The 12,111-nt window shown below is 45.0% G+C and overlaps 1 protein-coding gene across 2 annotated transcripts in view; it reads left to right on the top strand.

Annotated features, from left to right (window-relative positions):
• LOC125627831 (cAMP-dependent protein kinase catalytic subunit alpha-like) overlaps positions 1-12,111 on the top strand; it is a 132,150-nt gene that overhangs the window by 821 nt on the left and 119,218 nt on the right. The window lies entirely within an intron of this gene.

Raw genomic sequence — 12,111 nt, 5'->3', positions numbered from 1 at the left:
TAACCTCTCTACAGGGTCCTAAAGTCCTTAAGTATGTATTAATTCAGAGTTGTGGTGATCGAATCAACCTGCTAACTACAGACTTTTGAAGTCTGTTTGAAACAAAGAGTTAGGATGGTATAAAAACTTCAGTCCTCTTTCAGTGGAAACTATCTTGAATTGAATTTCTGCTGGACGGCAAGAGGAGGTATGCTCCCTGTTTTTAACTCCGAAAATATATATTATATAATATCACTATTTGGCCATGCTGTCCTTACTAAATAATGGTACCTGTCTTTATTGCAGTGTGATCTGTTGTCTTTGTGTAAAAGAGACCCATTTACAGCAAAAAGCTGAAATGTATGTTGTAGAATCATGTGGGGGGGCACCCCCAAAAATCTGTTTACAATTAAAAAAAAACAGGGATTGTTCAGATATGTGTTTGAGTACAATAGAGTTGACCCACCCTGTTAAACTGAATGGTTTTAACCACACCCCCACTAAATTGCCAGGGTGACTGAGATTACCCATCCTTGTTGCCATCAGGGTTAATCGTATCAGTGATGAGTAATTACATTTGATGGGTGTACACCCACTGTAAGGGAGGTGGGTGGGTGAGGATGGTGAGCTCTGATTAATATGAAATGAAATAAAGCCTCAGGAGTTCGCAGATGCTCTTGGACAGTTTAAATATGACCCCAGGTGTTGGTAGAACTCTATGGGTCACTCTTTCTAGGAACTCAAAGTTATTAAAATAATATATTTACAAAAATAAAGAAGAGTCTAACCCAAAACTGAAATGCTCCACGGGTTCACTAACCTCCACCATACTTTAGAACAAGCATTTACTCTGAAGACAATCAAACATTTAAAAGCTGAGGGTATTTGTCGGGTGCTTACTATGGTTGTAATACACCCATTTTATTTCAAAAACAACCCTCAAACTTTAAGCATGAAAGAAACATGTTTAAAAAACAAACAAACAAGCCCCAAGACGTTCATTGATATCTGCAAGGGGCCCCACGCTTGGGAATGGGTACAGTAACATTAAGGATTGTTATGTATGGTGATTTACTGTTTAATACTTTAAGAAGGCCCCAAAGAAAAATGTATTTAAACAAAAGGGGGAAAAAAATAGCCAAAAGCAGCCCACTTGTGTGGACAACTCAGTTCCCCCACCCCAGATCACAAAAGGGAATGTTAGAGGAGGGGGCCCTAAAATGGTTTTTAAAAGTTGGTTTTAAAAATCAGTTTGGTTTTTATTCTCAAAAAAAAAAAAAGAGTTTTGTTTTGTTTTTTAAATGGGGTTGTTTGTCTTCTTAAAAGAGTTGACTTTAATGTTTAAATTGTTAGTGATTCAGGGGCCTAAGCTAGAGATAAGTGTGGGTGTTTAAAAATGTATTTTGTTGACAACTGTTGGTTTGGTGTTTTAAACTGCTGGGGGGGAGTGAGTTTGTGCAAAACATAGGTGTGTTTTATTTTTTTAAAAAGTATATTGCTGGGTTTTTTAAAAAAAGAATATGGCTGCAAACTATTGGTTTGGTGTGTTTCAAACTAACATGGGTTTCTGTGCAAAATGTGTTTTAAAATGGATTTTAAAAGTTGGTTTTAAAGCAGTTTGGTTTTTATTTTGCAAAATGAGTTGTGTTTTTAAAAATGTTTGTGGGGTTGTTGTTGTTGTTTTTTAAAGTGGTAGAAAAAAATACAAAACCTGTGTTTGTTGTACAGCCTGAAATGGATTATTTTGTTTTAAAACTATGACTTTTTAAATAAAATACTCATTAGGGTGTTTGAATGAACAGAAATGGACACTGTGTAGAGTCAAGCACAGGAGTTTATTACGCACAGCGCTGGCGGAGTGTCACTTTGCTTATCAGGCTCAGAGACACTGCAGAACAATTGATTACAATAGATTATATAGGGTGTTCATTGGGCGGAGAGAAGCAACGGGAATGGGATCTTCCAAGCCCCTGGATAGGTTCTAGCAGCAAGACAAGATAAGCACAATAAGCCAATGGTCTAAAAGATTACATAATGGCTCCGCCCATGGTTCAAATTAACATATTGCTAAAACACAGGTAATTACTCTTAAACTATTTCTATGAAAATGTATAGGTTAAATCCTAATTTTGGGGTCCAGGGGAATGAGGTAGCAGCCCTCTGTTGGCCAACAGATACATTCCTGGAGATTTAAAACAAAAAAGCAGTAATTAGTACTTAACCATAACAATGGTTTATAGTTTTACCCTTGCATTTCTGTGGGGTAGGATTGGCATACATCTGTGAGGGGAGGATGTCATAACTCATGTCAATCATATTAGGCCTCTCCCCTAACTCTGTCTGGAATCTGAGGGGTATTGTACCACTATCTTCTCCCTGCATTAGGGAGTTAACTTTGAGGCCTTTCTCAGCACTTCATGTGTCTATAACTCACGATCAGGACACTCAATTACATTCGGAGTTATGCTGACTCCGCTCACTGACTTGAAACACACAAGGTTGTCTGTTTACCCCAGCTTTCTCTTAGCCATGTATTGTTCTCTGTTAGCTAGCCCTCATACAGGCCTATATGAAAAGTTCTTAACAGAAACTGTAGTTAAGATTTTACATCCACATTAAATGGATTATGGCCCTTCAGTCCCTCCTCTTGACCAAAGGGTTCCCTAACCCCCCAGATCAAATATAACAATTTTAACGTTTTCAGCTTACTTCAGAGTCGCCGGTAAAGTATCAGCACCATCAGGAATGTCAGGATGGACACTACCCACATAATTTGGAAGAATAGCACCCAGATCCATCCCCAGGGGATCTCATCACCTGAGATAGCATTGCCCATTGATTTAACCTCCACTGCCAGATTCTGTGCCTCAGAGTACTTAACACCGGCCATATCTATGGTCTCCCCTATCTGAGTGTACCTCAGACGGCCTTCCCCAGTGTGTCTCTGGGCCTCGGCCACCAACTCCTCGATCTTCGCCTGCAGGGCCTGTAGACCCTCCTCTAGATATTTGCTGCCATAGTGCCATTCCGGATCCCATGTTAGGTTACCCGTCATTGGCGGAGTACGGTGGAGCCCTGTCCCGTCAACAGTCAGGGTTGCCCTTCAGGGGATTGTCATGCACACAGATGGATGTGTCAAGGGGCAGGGCTTTCCATTTAACTCGATGGAGTGGTTCTGGGCAGTCACACACCAGTAGGTACCATTCATCTGGACCAGCTCCGTGTGCACCTGTTTCTCAGTGACAGGCACCTCGAACCTAGACAGATTTGTTAGAACATTATAAGGGCATATACATAGAATTTCCTTATCAGAGTGGGGGCAACATTCACTAGGGTACAATGCTTTCCCCGCGACCTCAGAATATGCAATCTCTTCTATTTTAGTAACATGACCGCTCCTCCATATTGGCAGAGAGGTCACCATTCTAGCTCATTGTGAGTGAGGGATTCCCAGAAGCACTAGGAGACTGAAGATTATGCTGTGACCTTTCCAAACCAGTCTTTGGACTCTCATTGATTCTCTGTTTCCCCATTCCCATCGAGAGGTACTGGGGAGATGGGGTCCCACCACTTCCATAAGGGCTGGGTGGACCCGGCTGTCCAGGAGATCGGTTACAATTCCTTGTGTGGTGATGCATATGCTTGCCCTGCTCTCCAACAACTTTCCTCCAATTCCTTTATTTTGGTACCATTTATTAACAGGCTGGTGAATTCTTGACCCAGGTAATTTGTTATATCCAATGAGGTGGATACAGAGTTTGACAGATCCTTTAAGCTGTCTAGGATCAGTTGACTGCCCCTATTAGTATCCAATCCTCCCTGGGCATTAGATATTATGACATCTGCCAGCCTTGACTCAAGTCAGTTCCTCCTCTCAGCTTGGTGTGCTATGGCATAGATGTTGCCAACAGAGTTACGTGCACCAAACCACCCTGCAATAGTATCTACTAACCCCCTTCTCTGTCTAGTTAGGCGCTCACCAATTTGATTTGTCAGGCTAGTAATGTTCCTACCCATTCGAGGCCTGACCCTTGCACATTGTCTATTTACTTTCTCTGAGGGGATGTGCAGCTCGACCCTGTAGGTGTGGTGAGGACTGTTAAGGAAAAGTTAGCACATGTGACTCCATTTTGGTTTGGGGCCCACCATTGTCTAAATGCCAGCACATCATACACCAGGAGGAGTAATCCTTAGATACTGAATCCCTGTGAAAATCCTCCTCCTTGTCTCCAGCCTGCCTTGACTCTCAGTATCTGGTTTTTGTCAGTCTCTAACTCCCTCTCTCTTGGCCTTGATGTGAGGCCTCCCATCCTGATAATAAAGGTTACTGATGCATGGCTTTAGGACCATGCTGTGTAATCAACATATTGGTATAGCCCGAGGAATGCACCAAGCAGGGATAGGTGGTAGATAAGAAAAGGGTTTGTTTATTGGCTAAGGTTTCCGATGCACGAGGGCAACATGCTTTGCTAAAAAGTATATAACCTTTGTACAATCTGTATTCAGGGTCCCCTCCTGGCTAGCAGGGGGGCACCACGCTAATAATAAATAAACTTATTTATTATTAATAATTATTATTAAATAATAAACTTAGTGTCTTTTGGGAACTCTGCAGTTGTGGACTTTGTTTCTGTGCCTCAGCCTAGATTTGAACTGTGCGTGACCTATCAGGTATAATTCGCAGCATTGGTGTGCGTGTCCTATCAGGTGTAATTTGTAGCATTGGTGTGCGTGTCCTATCAGGTGTAATTCGTAGCATTGGTGTGCGTGTCCTATCAGGTGTAATTCGCAGCATTTGTGTGCGTGTCCTACGAGGTATAATTCGCAGCAGTTATATGCGTGTCCTACCAGGTGTAATTCGTAACAGGACCGAGGTGAGGACTGGTAACGTTGGTCCTATCATTACCAATCCTGGCTCTGGAAGAGGAATTTGTTCAGGGCATAACACACAGTCTGGTGGTTCCACCCTGTCTTTGATAACTCAGTTAATTGTTCCCAGCTGTGGACATTCTAGTTTGGGCCATTGTTCAACAAATGTCCACCATGCTCCCAGGGTTACCTCGTCCGTGCCTTAAGTGGTAGGCCCCACACAGAGTCAACAGGCCCAACCTCCACAGGCACTGTGCTGGTATAATTGGCACATGACCTTTTATGAGTACTTGGTTTCTTCGCTACATAGTCCCACACAAATTCCAGCACAGAGGCCTGTGTGTTTTGTTCAATGCCTGTATTGTTGCAGTATGCAAGGTAATTATGTTTAAATGAGGGAAAGCCTTGTTTTCCCCTTCACTATTAGTATGCAGCTCTCCGCCTTTAAAGGTAATCTGGATGCTGGTTGCATTAATTTAGACACTGTCCGTCTGAGAGGGCCACAACGTGGTTTGATAGTGTCTTTCATTATAAGTGGGGATTCCATGCAATTCCATGTTTCCCGCCAAATGCTTCCATAAAATTCCATAATTTCTGACACTTGACACCAACGAACAACTGGGCAGTCAGCTGTTATTAGAATTGTGATGATACTAGTCTCCCTATTGACATAATCATCAGTGTATGATTTTATTTGAATCGTCTTATGTTCTGACTGCTCATGTCCTAACCATAGCTCTACCTTTACCTCTGGCCAGACTGGTTTACTGGTACTGCATGTGTCCTGCAAAAGCTAAGCATTTCTTTAGTACGGCAATTAAAGCAAAGCAAAACCGGAGGAGGGGGGGTTAGTGACCCATTCCCAGTCCTCCCTTTCACACAGCACGCTACTTGCATCCTCCATCATGCACCACAAGGGCAGCAGGAGCCACAGCAGGAATCCCCTCATAGTCACCCTCAGGTCCCTCCTCTTTTTGCTCAAACTACTGGCTAGCAAATAGGTAACAGCAGCATCCGTGGCTGGGACCCCAGGATGTTTCTTAACGCACGAGTGGGGGGCCGACCGTGCAGTATGTTAATAGACATGGAAGCCTCAATATCGATAACCAGCCAAGACCTCCCCCTTACCCGTCAAATCATATGTAAGTCAAATCTGGGTTTGCCCCAAGCAGGGAGACACAAATTGCGGCATAGATCTCCTTAAGGAACTGGGGGTGGGGGGGGGGGGAGGAGTGGTAATCAACCCCAGAGCCAGCAGCATTGAATGGGCTGGAGGGTCCAAGCAGGAAAGACCATCTCAAAATATAGCCATGATTGCCAGTAGTAAGGCAATAATACCAGAGTGGGGGGGAAGTCCAGTGGAGACACTGTGTTCCCTTCACCCTGAAGTTTGGGCAACAGATAAACAAGATTGTAGGATAGTAAACATGGAGCCTATAGTTGTAGGAGGACCAACTCACAACTCACAAGGCTCATAGGCAGTACCCAATTAAAGCAGAATTGAGGCAGCTAAAAACATAGCTCCTGCTGCCCCTGTGGTGCATGATGGAGGACACAGTCTCGCTACGGGATGGACGGTGTTCTTCCCACTGGCTCTGGAGCGGTGGGAAGACCCGACCGTACACGTGCTGCCACTGGAACGGACAGCCCCGCGCAGACGCTGAACAAGATCTCCTACAGTCTCTATGGCAGGGAGAGCTCTGAGGGAATAGAATGTTGGGGCTGGCTCTGGCGGGAAAAGCTGGTTCTATCCGGTTTGAGCCAGGGGAATCCAGTGTCTTAACTGTAAACAAGTCAGCTTACAAAGATGGAGTCCAAGGGTCACAGTTCTTATACTTGATGTTGGATTTCATTAAAACCAGAAGGTCCTGAGCCTCACATCCGTATATTGTGTCCACTGTGCCTAGAAATAGTAGGGAAAGGCTTCTTTATTGGGGTATCATTTGTTGTTTTCTCAAATACCAAGGGATGTTTTGTGGGTCTGAGCTTCAAGCTCCTAAACCAGTCACTGATTCACTGTTTGTTTATGCTTTTATTTCTCCCCCCATTTTACCCAGTTTCTGTACCTTTGCCCTTAATACGCTTACCTTTGTTTGTACTATATTACTTTGTCTTCTCTTTATTTTCACTGTACCACATAGGGAGGGAGGGACACATCTATTGTCAGCTAATCTAACTGGTGACAGACACGGAAGAGAGTCGAGTCTGCCCTTCTGAGAAAAGGGGTTTTCCTTTTCTATGTCCCCCTCCTCTACCATTTCTAGAGTTTTCCCTTTTGAAGAATTACATTATTCCCCTTGAGGTAACAATATCCACTGGATCACCCTTCTCCACATTCTTGTTGACCCCCTCAAAGAATTCTAGTGGATTGGTGTCTGATAATTCTGTTCTTTCCTATAGTTTCAACAATTTGCCTGGTACTGAACTCAGGCTTACCAGGGATCACATCTGGAGACTTTTTAAAAATTCACTGTCACATTAGCTATCTCGTACAGAGGCCGATTTAAACGCTAAGTTACATACCACAGCACTGCACATAAGTCTGTCTGGATGTCTCGTGAGAGCTGCAACTTTTGCACCAGGCAGGCAATTTACCATGCGGTTCTCCCAGTCATCACAAACTCAGCTGTTTAGATGTCTATTGATTGAATCCCCCATTACTATTACCTGGCTTTCCTTTGTAAGTAAGTGTTCACTGCTTTCCCCTCATCCACAGAGCCAGTTATCTTGTCATAGAAGGCAATTAGGTTAGTCAGGCATGACTTGCCCTTGGTGAATCCATGCTGACTGTTCCTGATCACTTTCCTCTGTTCTAAGTGCTTCAGAATTGATTCCTTGAGGACCTGCTCCATGATTTTTCCAGGGGCTGAGGTGAGGCTGACTGGCCTGTAGTTCCCCGGATCCTCCTCCTTCCCATTTTTAAAGATGGGCACTACATTAGTCTTTTTCCAGTCATCCGGTACCTTCCCCAATTGCCATGAGTTTTCAAAGATAACGGCCAATGGTTCTGCAGTCACATCCGCCAACTCCTTTAGCACCCTCGGATGCAGCGCATCCAGCCCCATGGACTTGTGCTTGTCCAGCTTTTCTAAACAGTCCTGAACCACTTCTTTCTCCACAGAGGGCTGGTCACCTCCTCCCCTTGCTGTGCTGCCCAGTGCAGTAGTCTGGAAGCTGACCTTGTTCATGAAGACAGAGGCAAAAAAAGCGTTGAGAACATTAGCTTTTTCCACATCCTCTGTCACTAAGTTGCCTCCCTCATTCAGTAAGGGGCCCACACGTTCCTTGACTTTTTTCTCGTTGCTAACATACCTGAAGAAACCCTTCTTGGTACTCTTTACATCTCTTGCTAGCTGCATCTCCAAGTGTGATTTGGCCTTCCTGATTTCACTCCTGCATGCCCGAGCAATATTTTTATACTCCTCCCTGGTCATTTGTCCAATCTTCCACTTCTTGTAAGCTTCTTTTTTGTGTTTAAGATCAGCAAGGATTTCACTGTTAAGCCAAGCTGGTCGCCTGCCATATTTATTATTCTTTCTACACATCGGGAGGCTTTGTTCCTCAATAAGGATTCTTTAAAATACAGCCAGCTCTCCTGGACTCCTTTCCCGCTCATGTTATTCTCCCAGGGGATCCTGCCCATCAGTTCCCTGAGGGAGTCAAAGTCTGCTTTTCTGAAGTCCAGGGTCCGTATTCTGCTGCTCTCCTTTCTTCCTTGTGTCAGGATCCTGAACTCGACCATCTCATGGTCACTGCCTCCCAGGTTTCCATCCACTTTTGCTTCCCCTACTAATTCTTCCCTGTTTGTGAGCAGCAGGTCAAGAAGAGCTCTGCCCCTAGTTGGTTCCTCCAGCACTTGCACCAGGAAATTGTCCCCTACACTTTCCAAAAACTTCCTGGATTGTCTGTGCACCGTTGTACTGCTCTCCCAGCAGATATCAGGGTAATTGAAGTCTCCTATGAGAACCAGGGCCTGTGATCTAGTAACTTCTGTTAGTTGCCAGAAGAAATCCTCGTCCACCTTATCCCCCTGGTCCGGTGGTCTATAGCAGACTCCCACCAGGACATCATCTTTGTTGCTCACACTTCTAAACTTAATCCAGAGACTCTCAGGTTTTTCTGCAGTTTCATACTGGAGCTCTGAGCAGTCATACTGCTCTCTTACATACAATGCAAGTGGGCCACGATCACTTTGAAGCTACAACCTGGATTAAACAAAGGCTCTTGAGCATCAGTGAACAGTCTGTTCCTTATCTAATGAACTCTTGTATTCAGGCTGGTTTATATAGCAGTGTATATTTCACGCCCTTGGGGGCATGGGGTGAGATTTTAAAATGTGGGGCATTTTGCTGAATCATTTACAGGGAGGTGTTTTGCTGAATTATTTCCGGTTCCTTGTCATTGCATCTCTTTTGATTTCCAGCTTTACAACACGTTTCATACACATTCAGAAGGCGGGACTTTAATCTGTTCTCAAGGACCATTTTTCTTACTTTGCTTATCTGTAAATGTTGTTTCATATCAGTAAATGTCAGTTTCGCCAGACACACACAAACCAAGGACAGACTATTTCCATCAATAGTAATTGAAATGTACAGACAGGCAAAGTAAGAAAAATGCTCCTTGAGAGCTCGTTAGAGTCCTACCTTAAAATGTGTTGTGAAGCTGGAGTTAGAGCGGGGCACCAGTTAGGTAGCTTTAACTTTTTGAATCTCAACATCTACTGTTTTATTGTCTGCCCCCTCCAGGATTTCCCACAACTGTGAACATTTAAATAACTAACAGTTGAAAAAAGTGCTTGAGAATCAACATCGATATTATCTGTCAAGATTATAAAAAAATAAAAATTAAATGGTGCCAAGCCTCGGCACAGAGATCTGTTAGTTTATGTCAGGACAGCGACAGGACTGAGGGGCTGAAAATTACAATGATGGGCCATTAACTGAGTAAATTAGAGCTACTTAGCCTCATAATTTCTACTCATCAGGTCAGTGAAGCTAGTGTCTCACCAGGATCCTGTCTATCTGCACCAGTTGTCTCTTGGCTTAGGCCACATCTACAGTTTTTTCCCCCACTGATTTGACTATTTCCACCAGGGGGAAGAGGGTGTTTTCCTCCAGAACTAGTTAAATCGGAGCAGCCCTTGCGTAGACCCAGCTATACTGCTGTACAGGTGCCTTTCACCTGGGTAGCTTCTTTCTTTTCTTGTAGGGGCATAACTATACCAAGACAGGTTTCAGAGTAGCAGCCGTGTTAGTCTGTATCCGCAAAAAGAACAGCAGGACTTGTGGCACCTTAGAGACGAACAAATTTATTAGAGCATAAGCTTTCGTGGGCTACAGCCCACTTTGTTGGATACATAGAATGGAACATATAGTAAGAAGATATATATATATATACACATACAGATAAGTTGGAAGTTGCCATACAAACTGTGAGAGGTTAATTAGTTAAGATGAGCTATTATCAGCAGGAGGAAAAAACTTTGGTAGTGATAATCAAGATGGCCCATTTAGACAGTTGACAAGAAGGTGTGAGGATACTTACCTTAGGGAAATAGATTCAATATGTGTAATGACCCAGCCACGCCCAGTCTCTATTCAAACCCAAGTTAATTGTATCTGGTTTGCATATTAATTCAAGCTCAGCAGTCTCTCATTGGAGTCTGTTTTTGAAGCTTTTCTGTTGCAAAATTGCCACCCTTAAATCTTTTACTGAGTGGCCAGAGAGGTCAAAGTGTACACATTGGCCAAACCAGACAGTCTCTACACAAAAGAATAAATGGACACAAATCTGACATCAGGAATCATAACATTCAAAAACCGGTAGGAGAACACTTCAACCTCTCTGGGCACTCAGTAAAAGACCCCAGACCCCCTACTCCATGGGCCCGACCTGGTCCAGGAGCTGCACGCAGGCCACACCCGCCTTTGACAGATCCCACTTTGTTGCATCTTAAGTGTCAGCAGTTGATTGGGCCTTTGTGCTGATGGGCCTAGATTGGGCCTTTGACTCCCCCTTAACATCCAGTCACACCCTGCCTGCTTTCACTCACGCCTCAACCTGTCTCATGCTGGGGAGTGGATTGGTGGTTTTTTACTCTGCCCCCACGGCCAGGCCCTGTATTGTTTAATCTTTCCCCTGCTAGATCCCTGCGTCCATACAGTGCCCTGGGCTCCGGGGTGAGGGGATGCGCAAGCCCCATATTACAGTTGTTCTTCCTTTTGGAGGTGACTTTCTAAGTCAGGGAACGCCCAGCCCTCAGCAGCTCTGAGCGCTGCCCTGTCTTGCTTGCCATAAACACGGGCTTGGTTTTCAAATCGGCTTTGGATGTTTCCCACGGTAAAGGCTTTGAGTGATGTGAGGATAAAGGGAGTGATGTGAGGATAAAGGACCTGCTACTGCTAGTAGCTCAGGGAGATATCCTTTAGCTCTGGTGGATTTTAGAGAAGGATCAGCACGTGGGAGATTGGCAAACAGCTATCACATCACACGTGGTCTTGCTGCCACACCTCTGTCCAAAAGCCACTGATCCTCTCCTGAGCCCCAGCTCTGGACTCAGGCAGTGCTTCCATTGACTTCCGTGGGGATTTCAGAGCAAGGGAACCAGGATTAGGCCCTGTATATCCTGCCTTGTCTGTCCCCCCAGCTCCCATCGCTTGAGCAGGGGGCTGGGAAGTGGTGCCCTCCCAGAGGAAATGTAGATGAAGCTGGTTATTAGTGTGCGGTAATGGTAGTCCGGGTGGCAGGGGAAGTGGAGCTGATGCACACACAGTGATTAGCTGTAATGAGCTAATTGTAGCCCTGGCTCACGCTATAATTGAGAGATGCAGGAGGCGGATTATGGAAGTTGGAAAGTGCGGCTCTGGGACCCAGCATTTCGTTTAGGTGTCCGCTGTTTGGAGCTGCTCCGTGAGCCAGGACCATGGTGCTGGACAAGCTGGAGTTGTGTTGATCGCTAGATGATCCCTTCCCAATCAGTGGAGCTTCTGGGCTGAGGTTATCATGGCCTCTAGGAGCCACCCTGGCTGCAGTTGCCAGGCCAGCTCAGTCCTGAGCAGACTACCCAAACAAACGCTGGCCCAGGAGCCTAGCGGCTCGCCATTTCACTGCCATGGTGCATGCCCAGGTTCTAAGGTTGGGCCCTGGCTCCCAGGAAAGAGACGAAGCAGAGAAATGGGGTGAGGCAGCCCCCTTGGTGGAGGGAGCCATCTCAGACCCTTCCAGACAACCCCTTCTGGGTTCCCTAGCAGCCACCCTCCT

Source organism: Caretta caretta, chromosome 20 (genome assembly GCF_965140235.1).
Source record: "Caretta caretta isolate rCarCar2 chromosome 20, rCarCar1.hap1, whole genome shotgun sequence".
Taxonomy (NCBI): Eukaryota; Metazoa; Chordata; order Testudines; family Cheloniidae; genus Caretta; species Caretta caretta.
The sequence above is the reverse complement of the archived record's forward strand: the minus strand, read 5'-3'. Positions and strand labels throughout refer to the sequence as shown.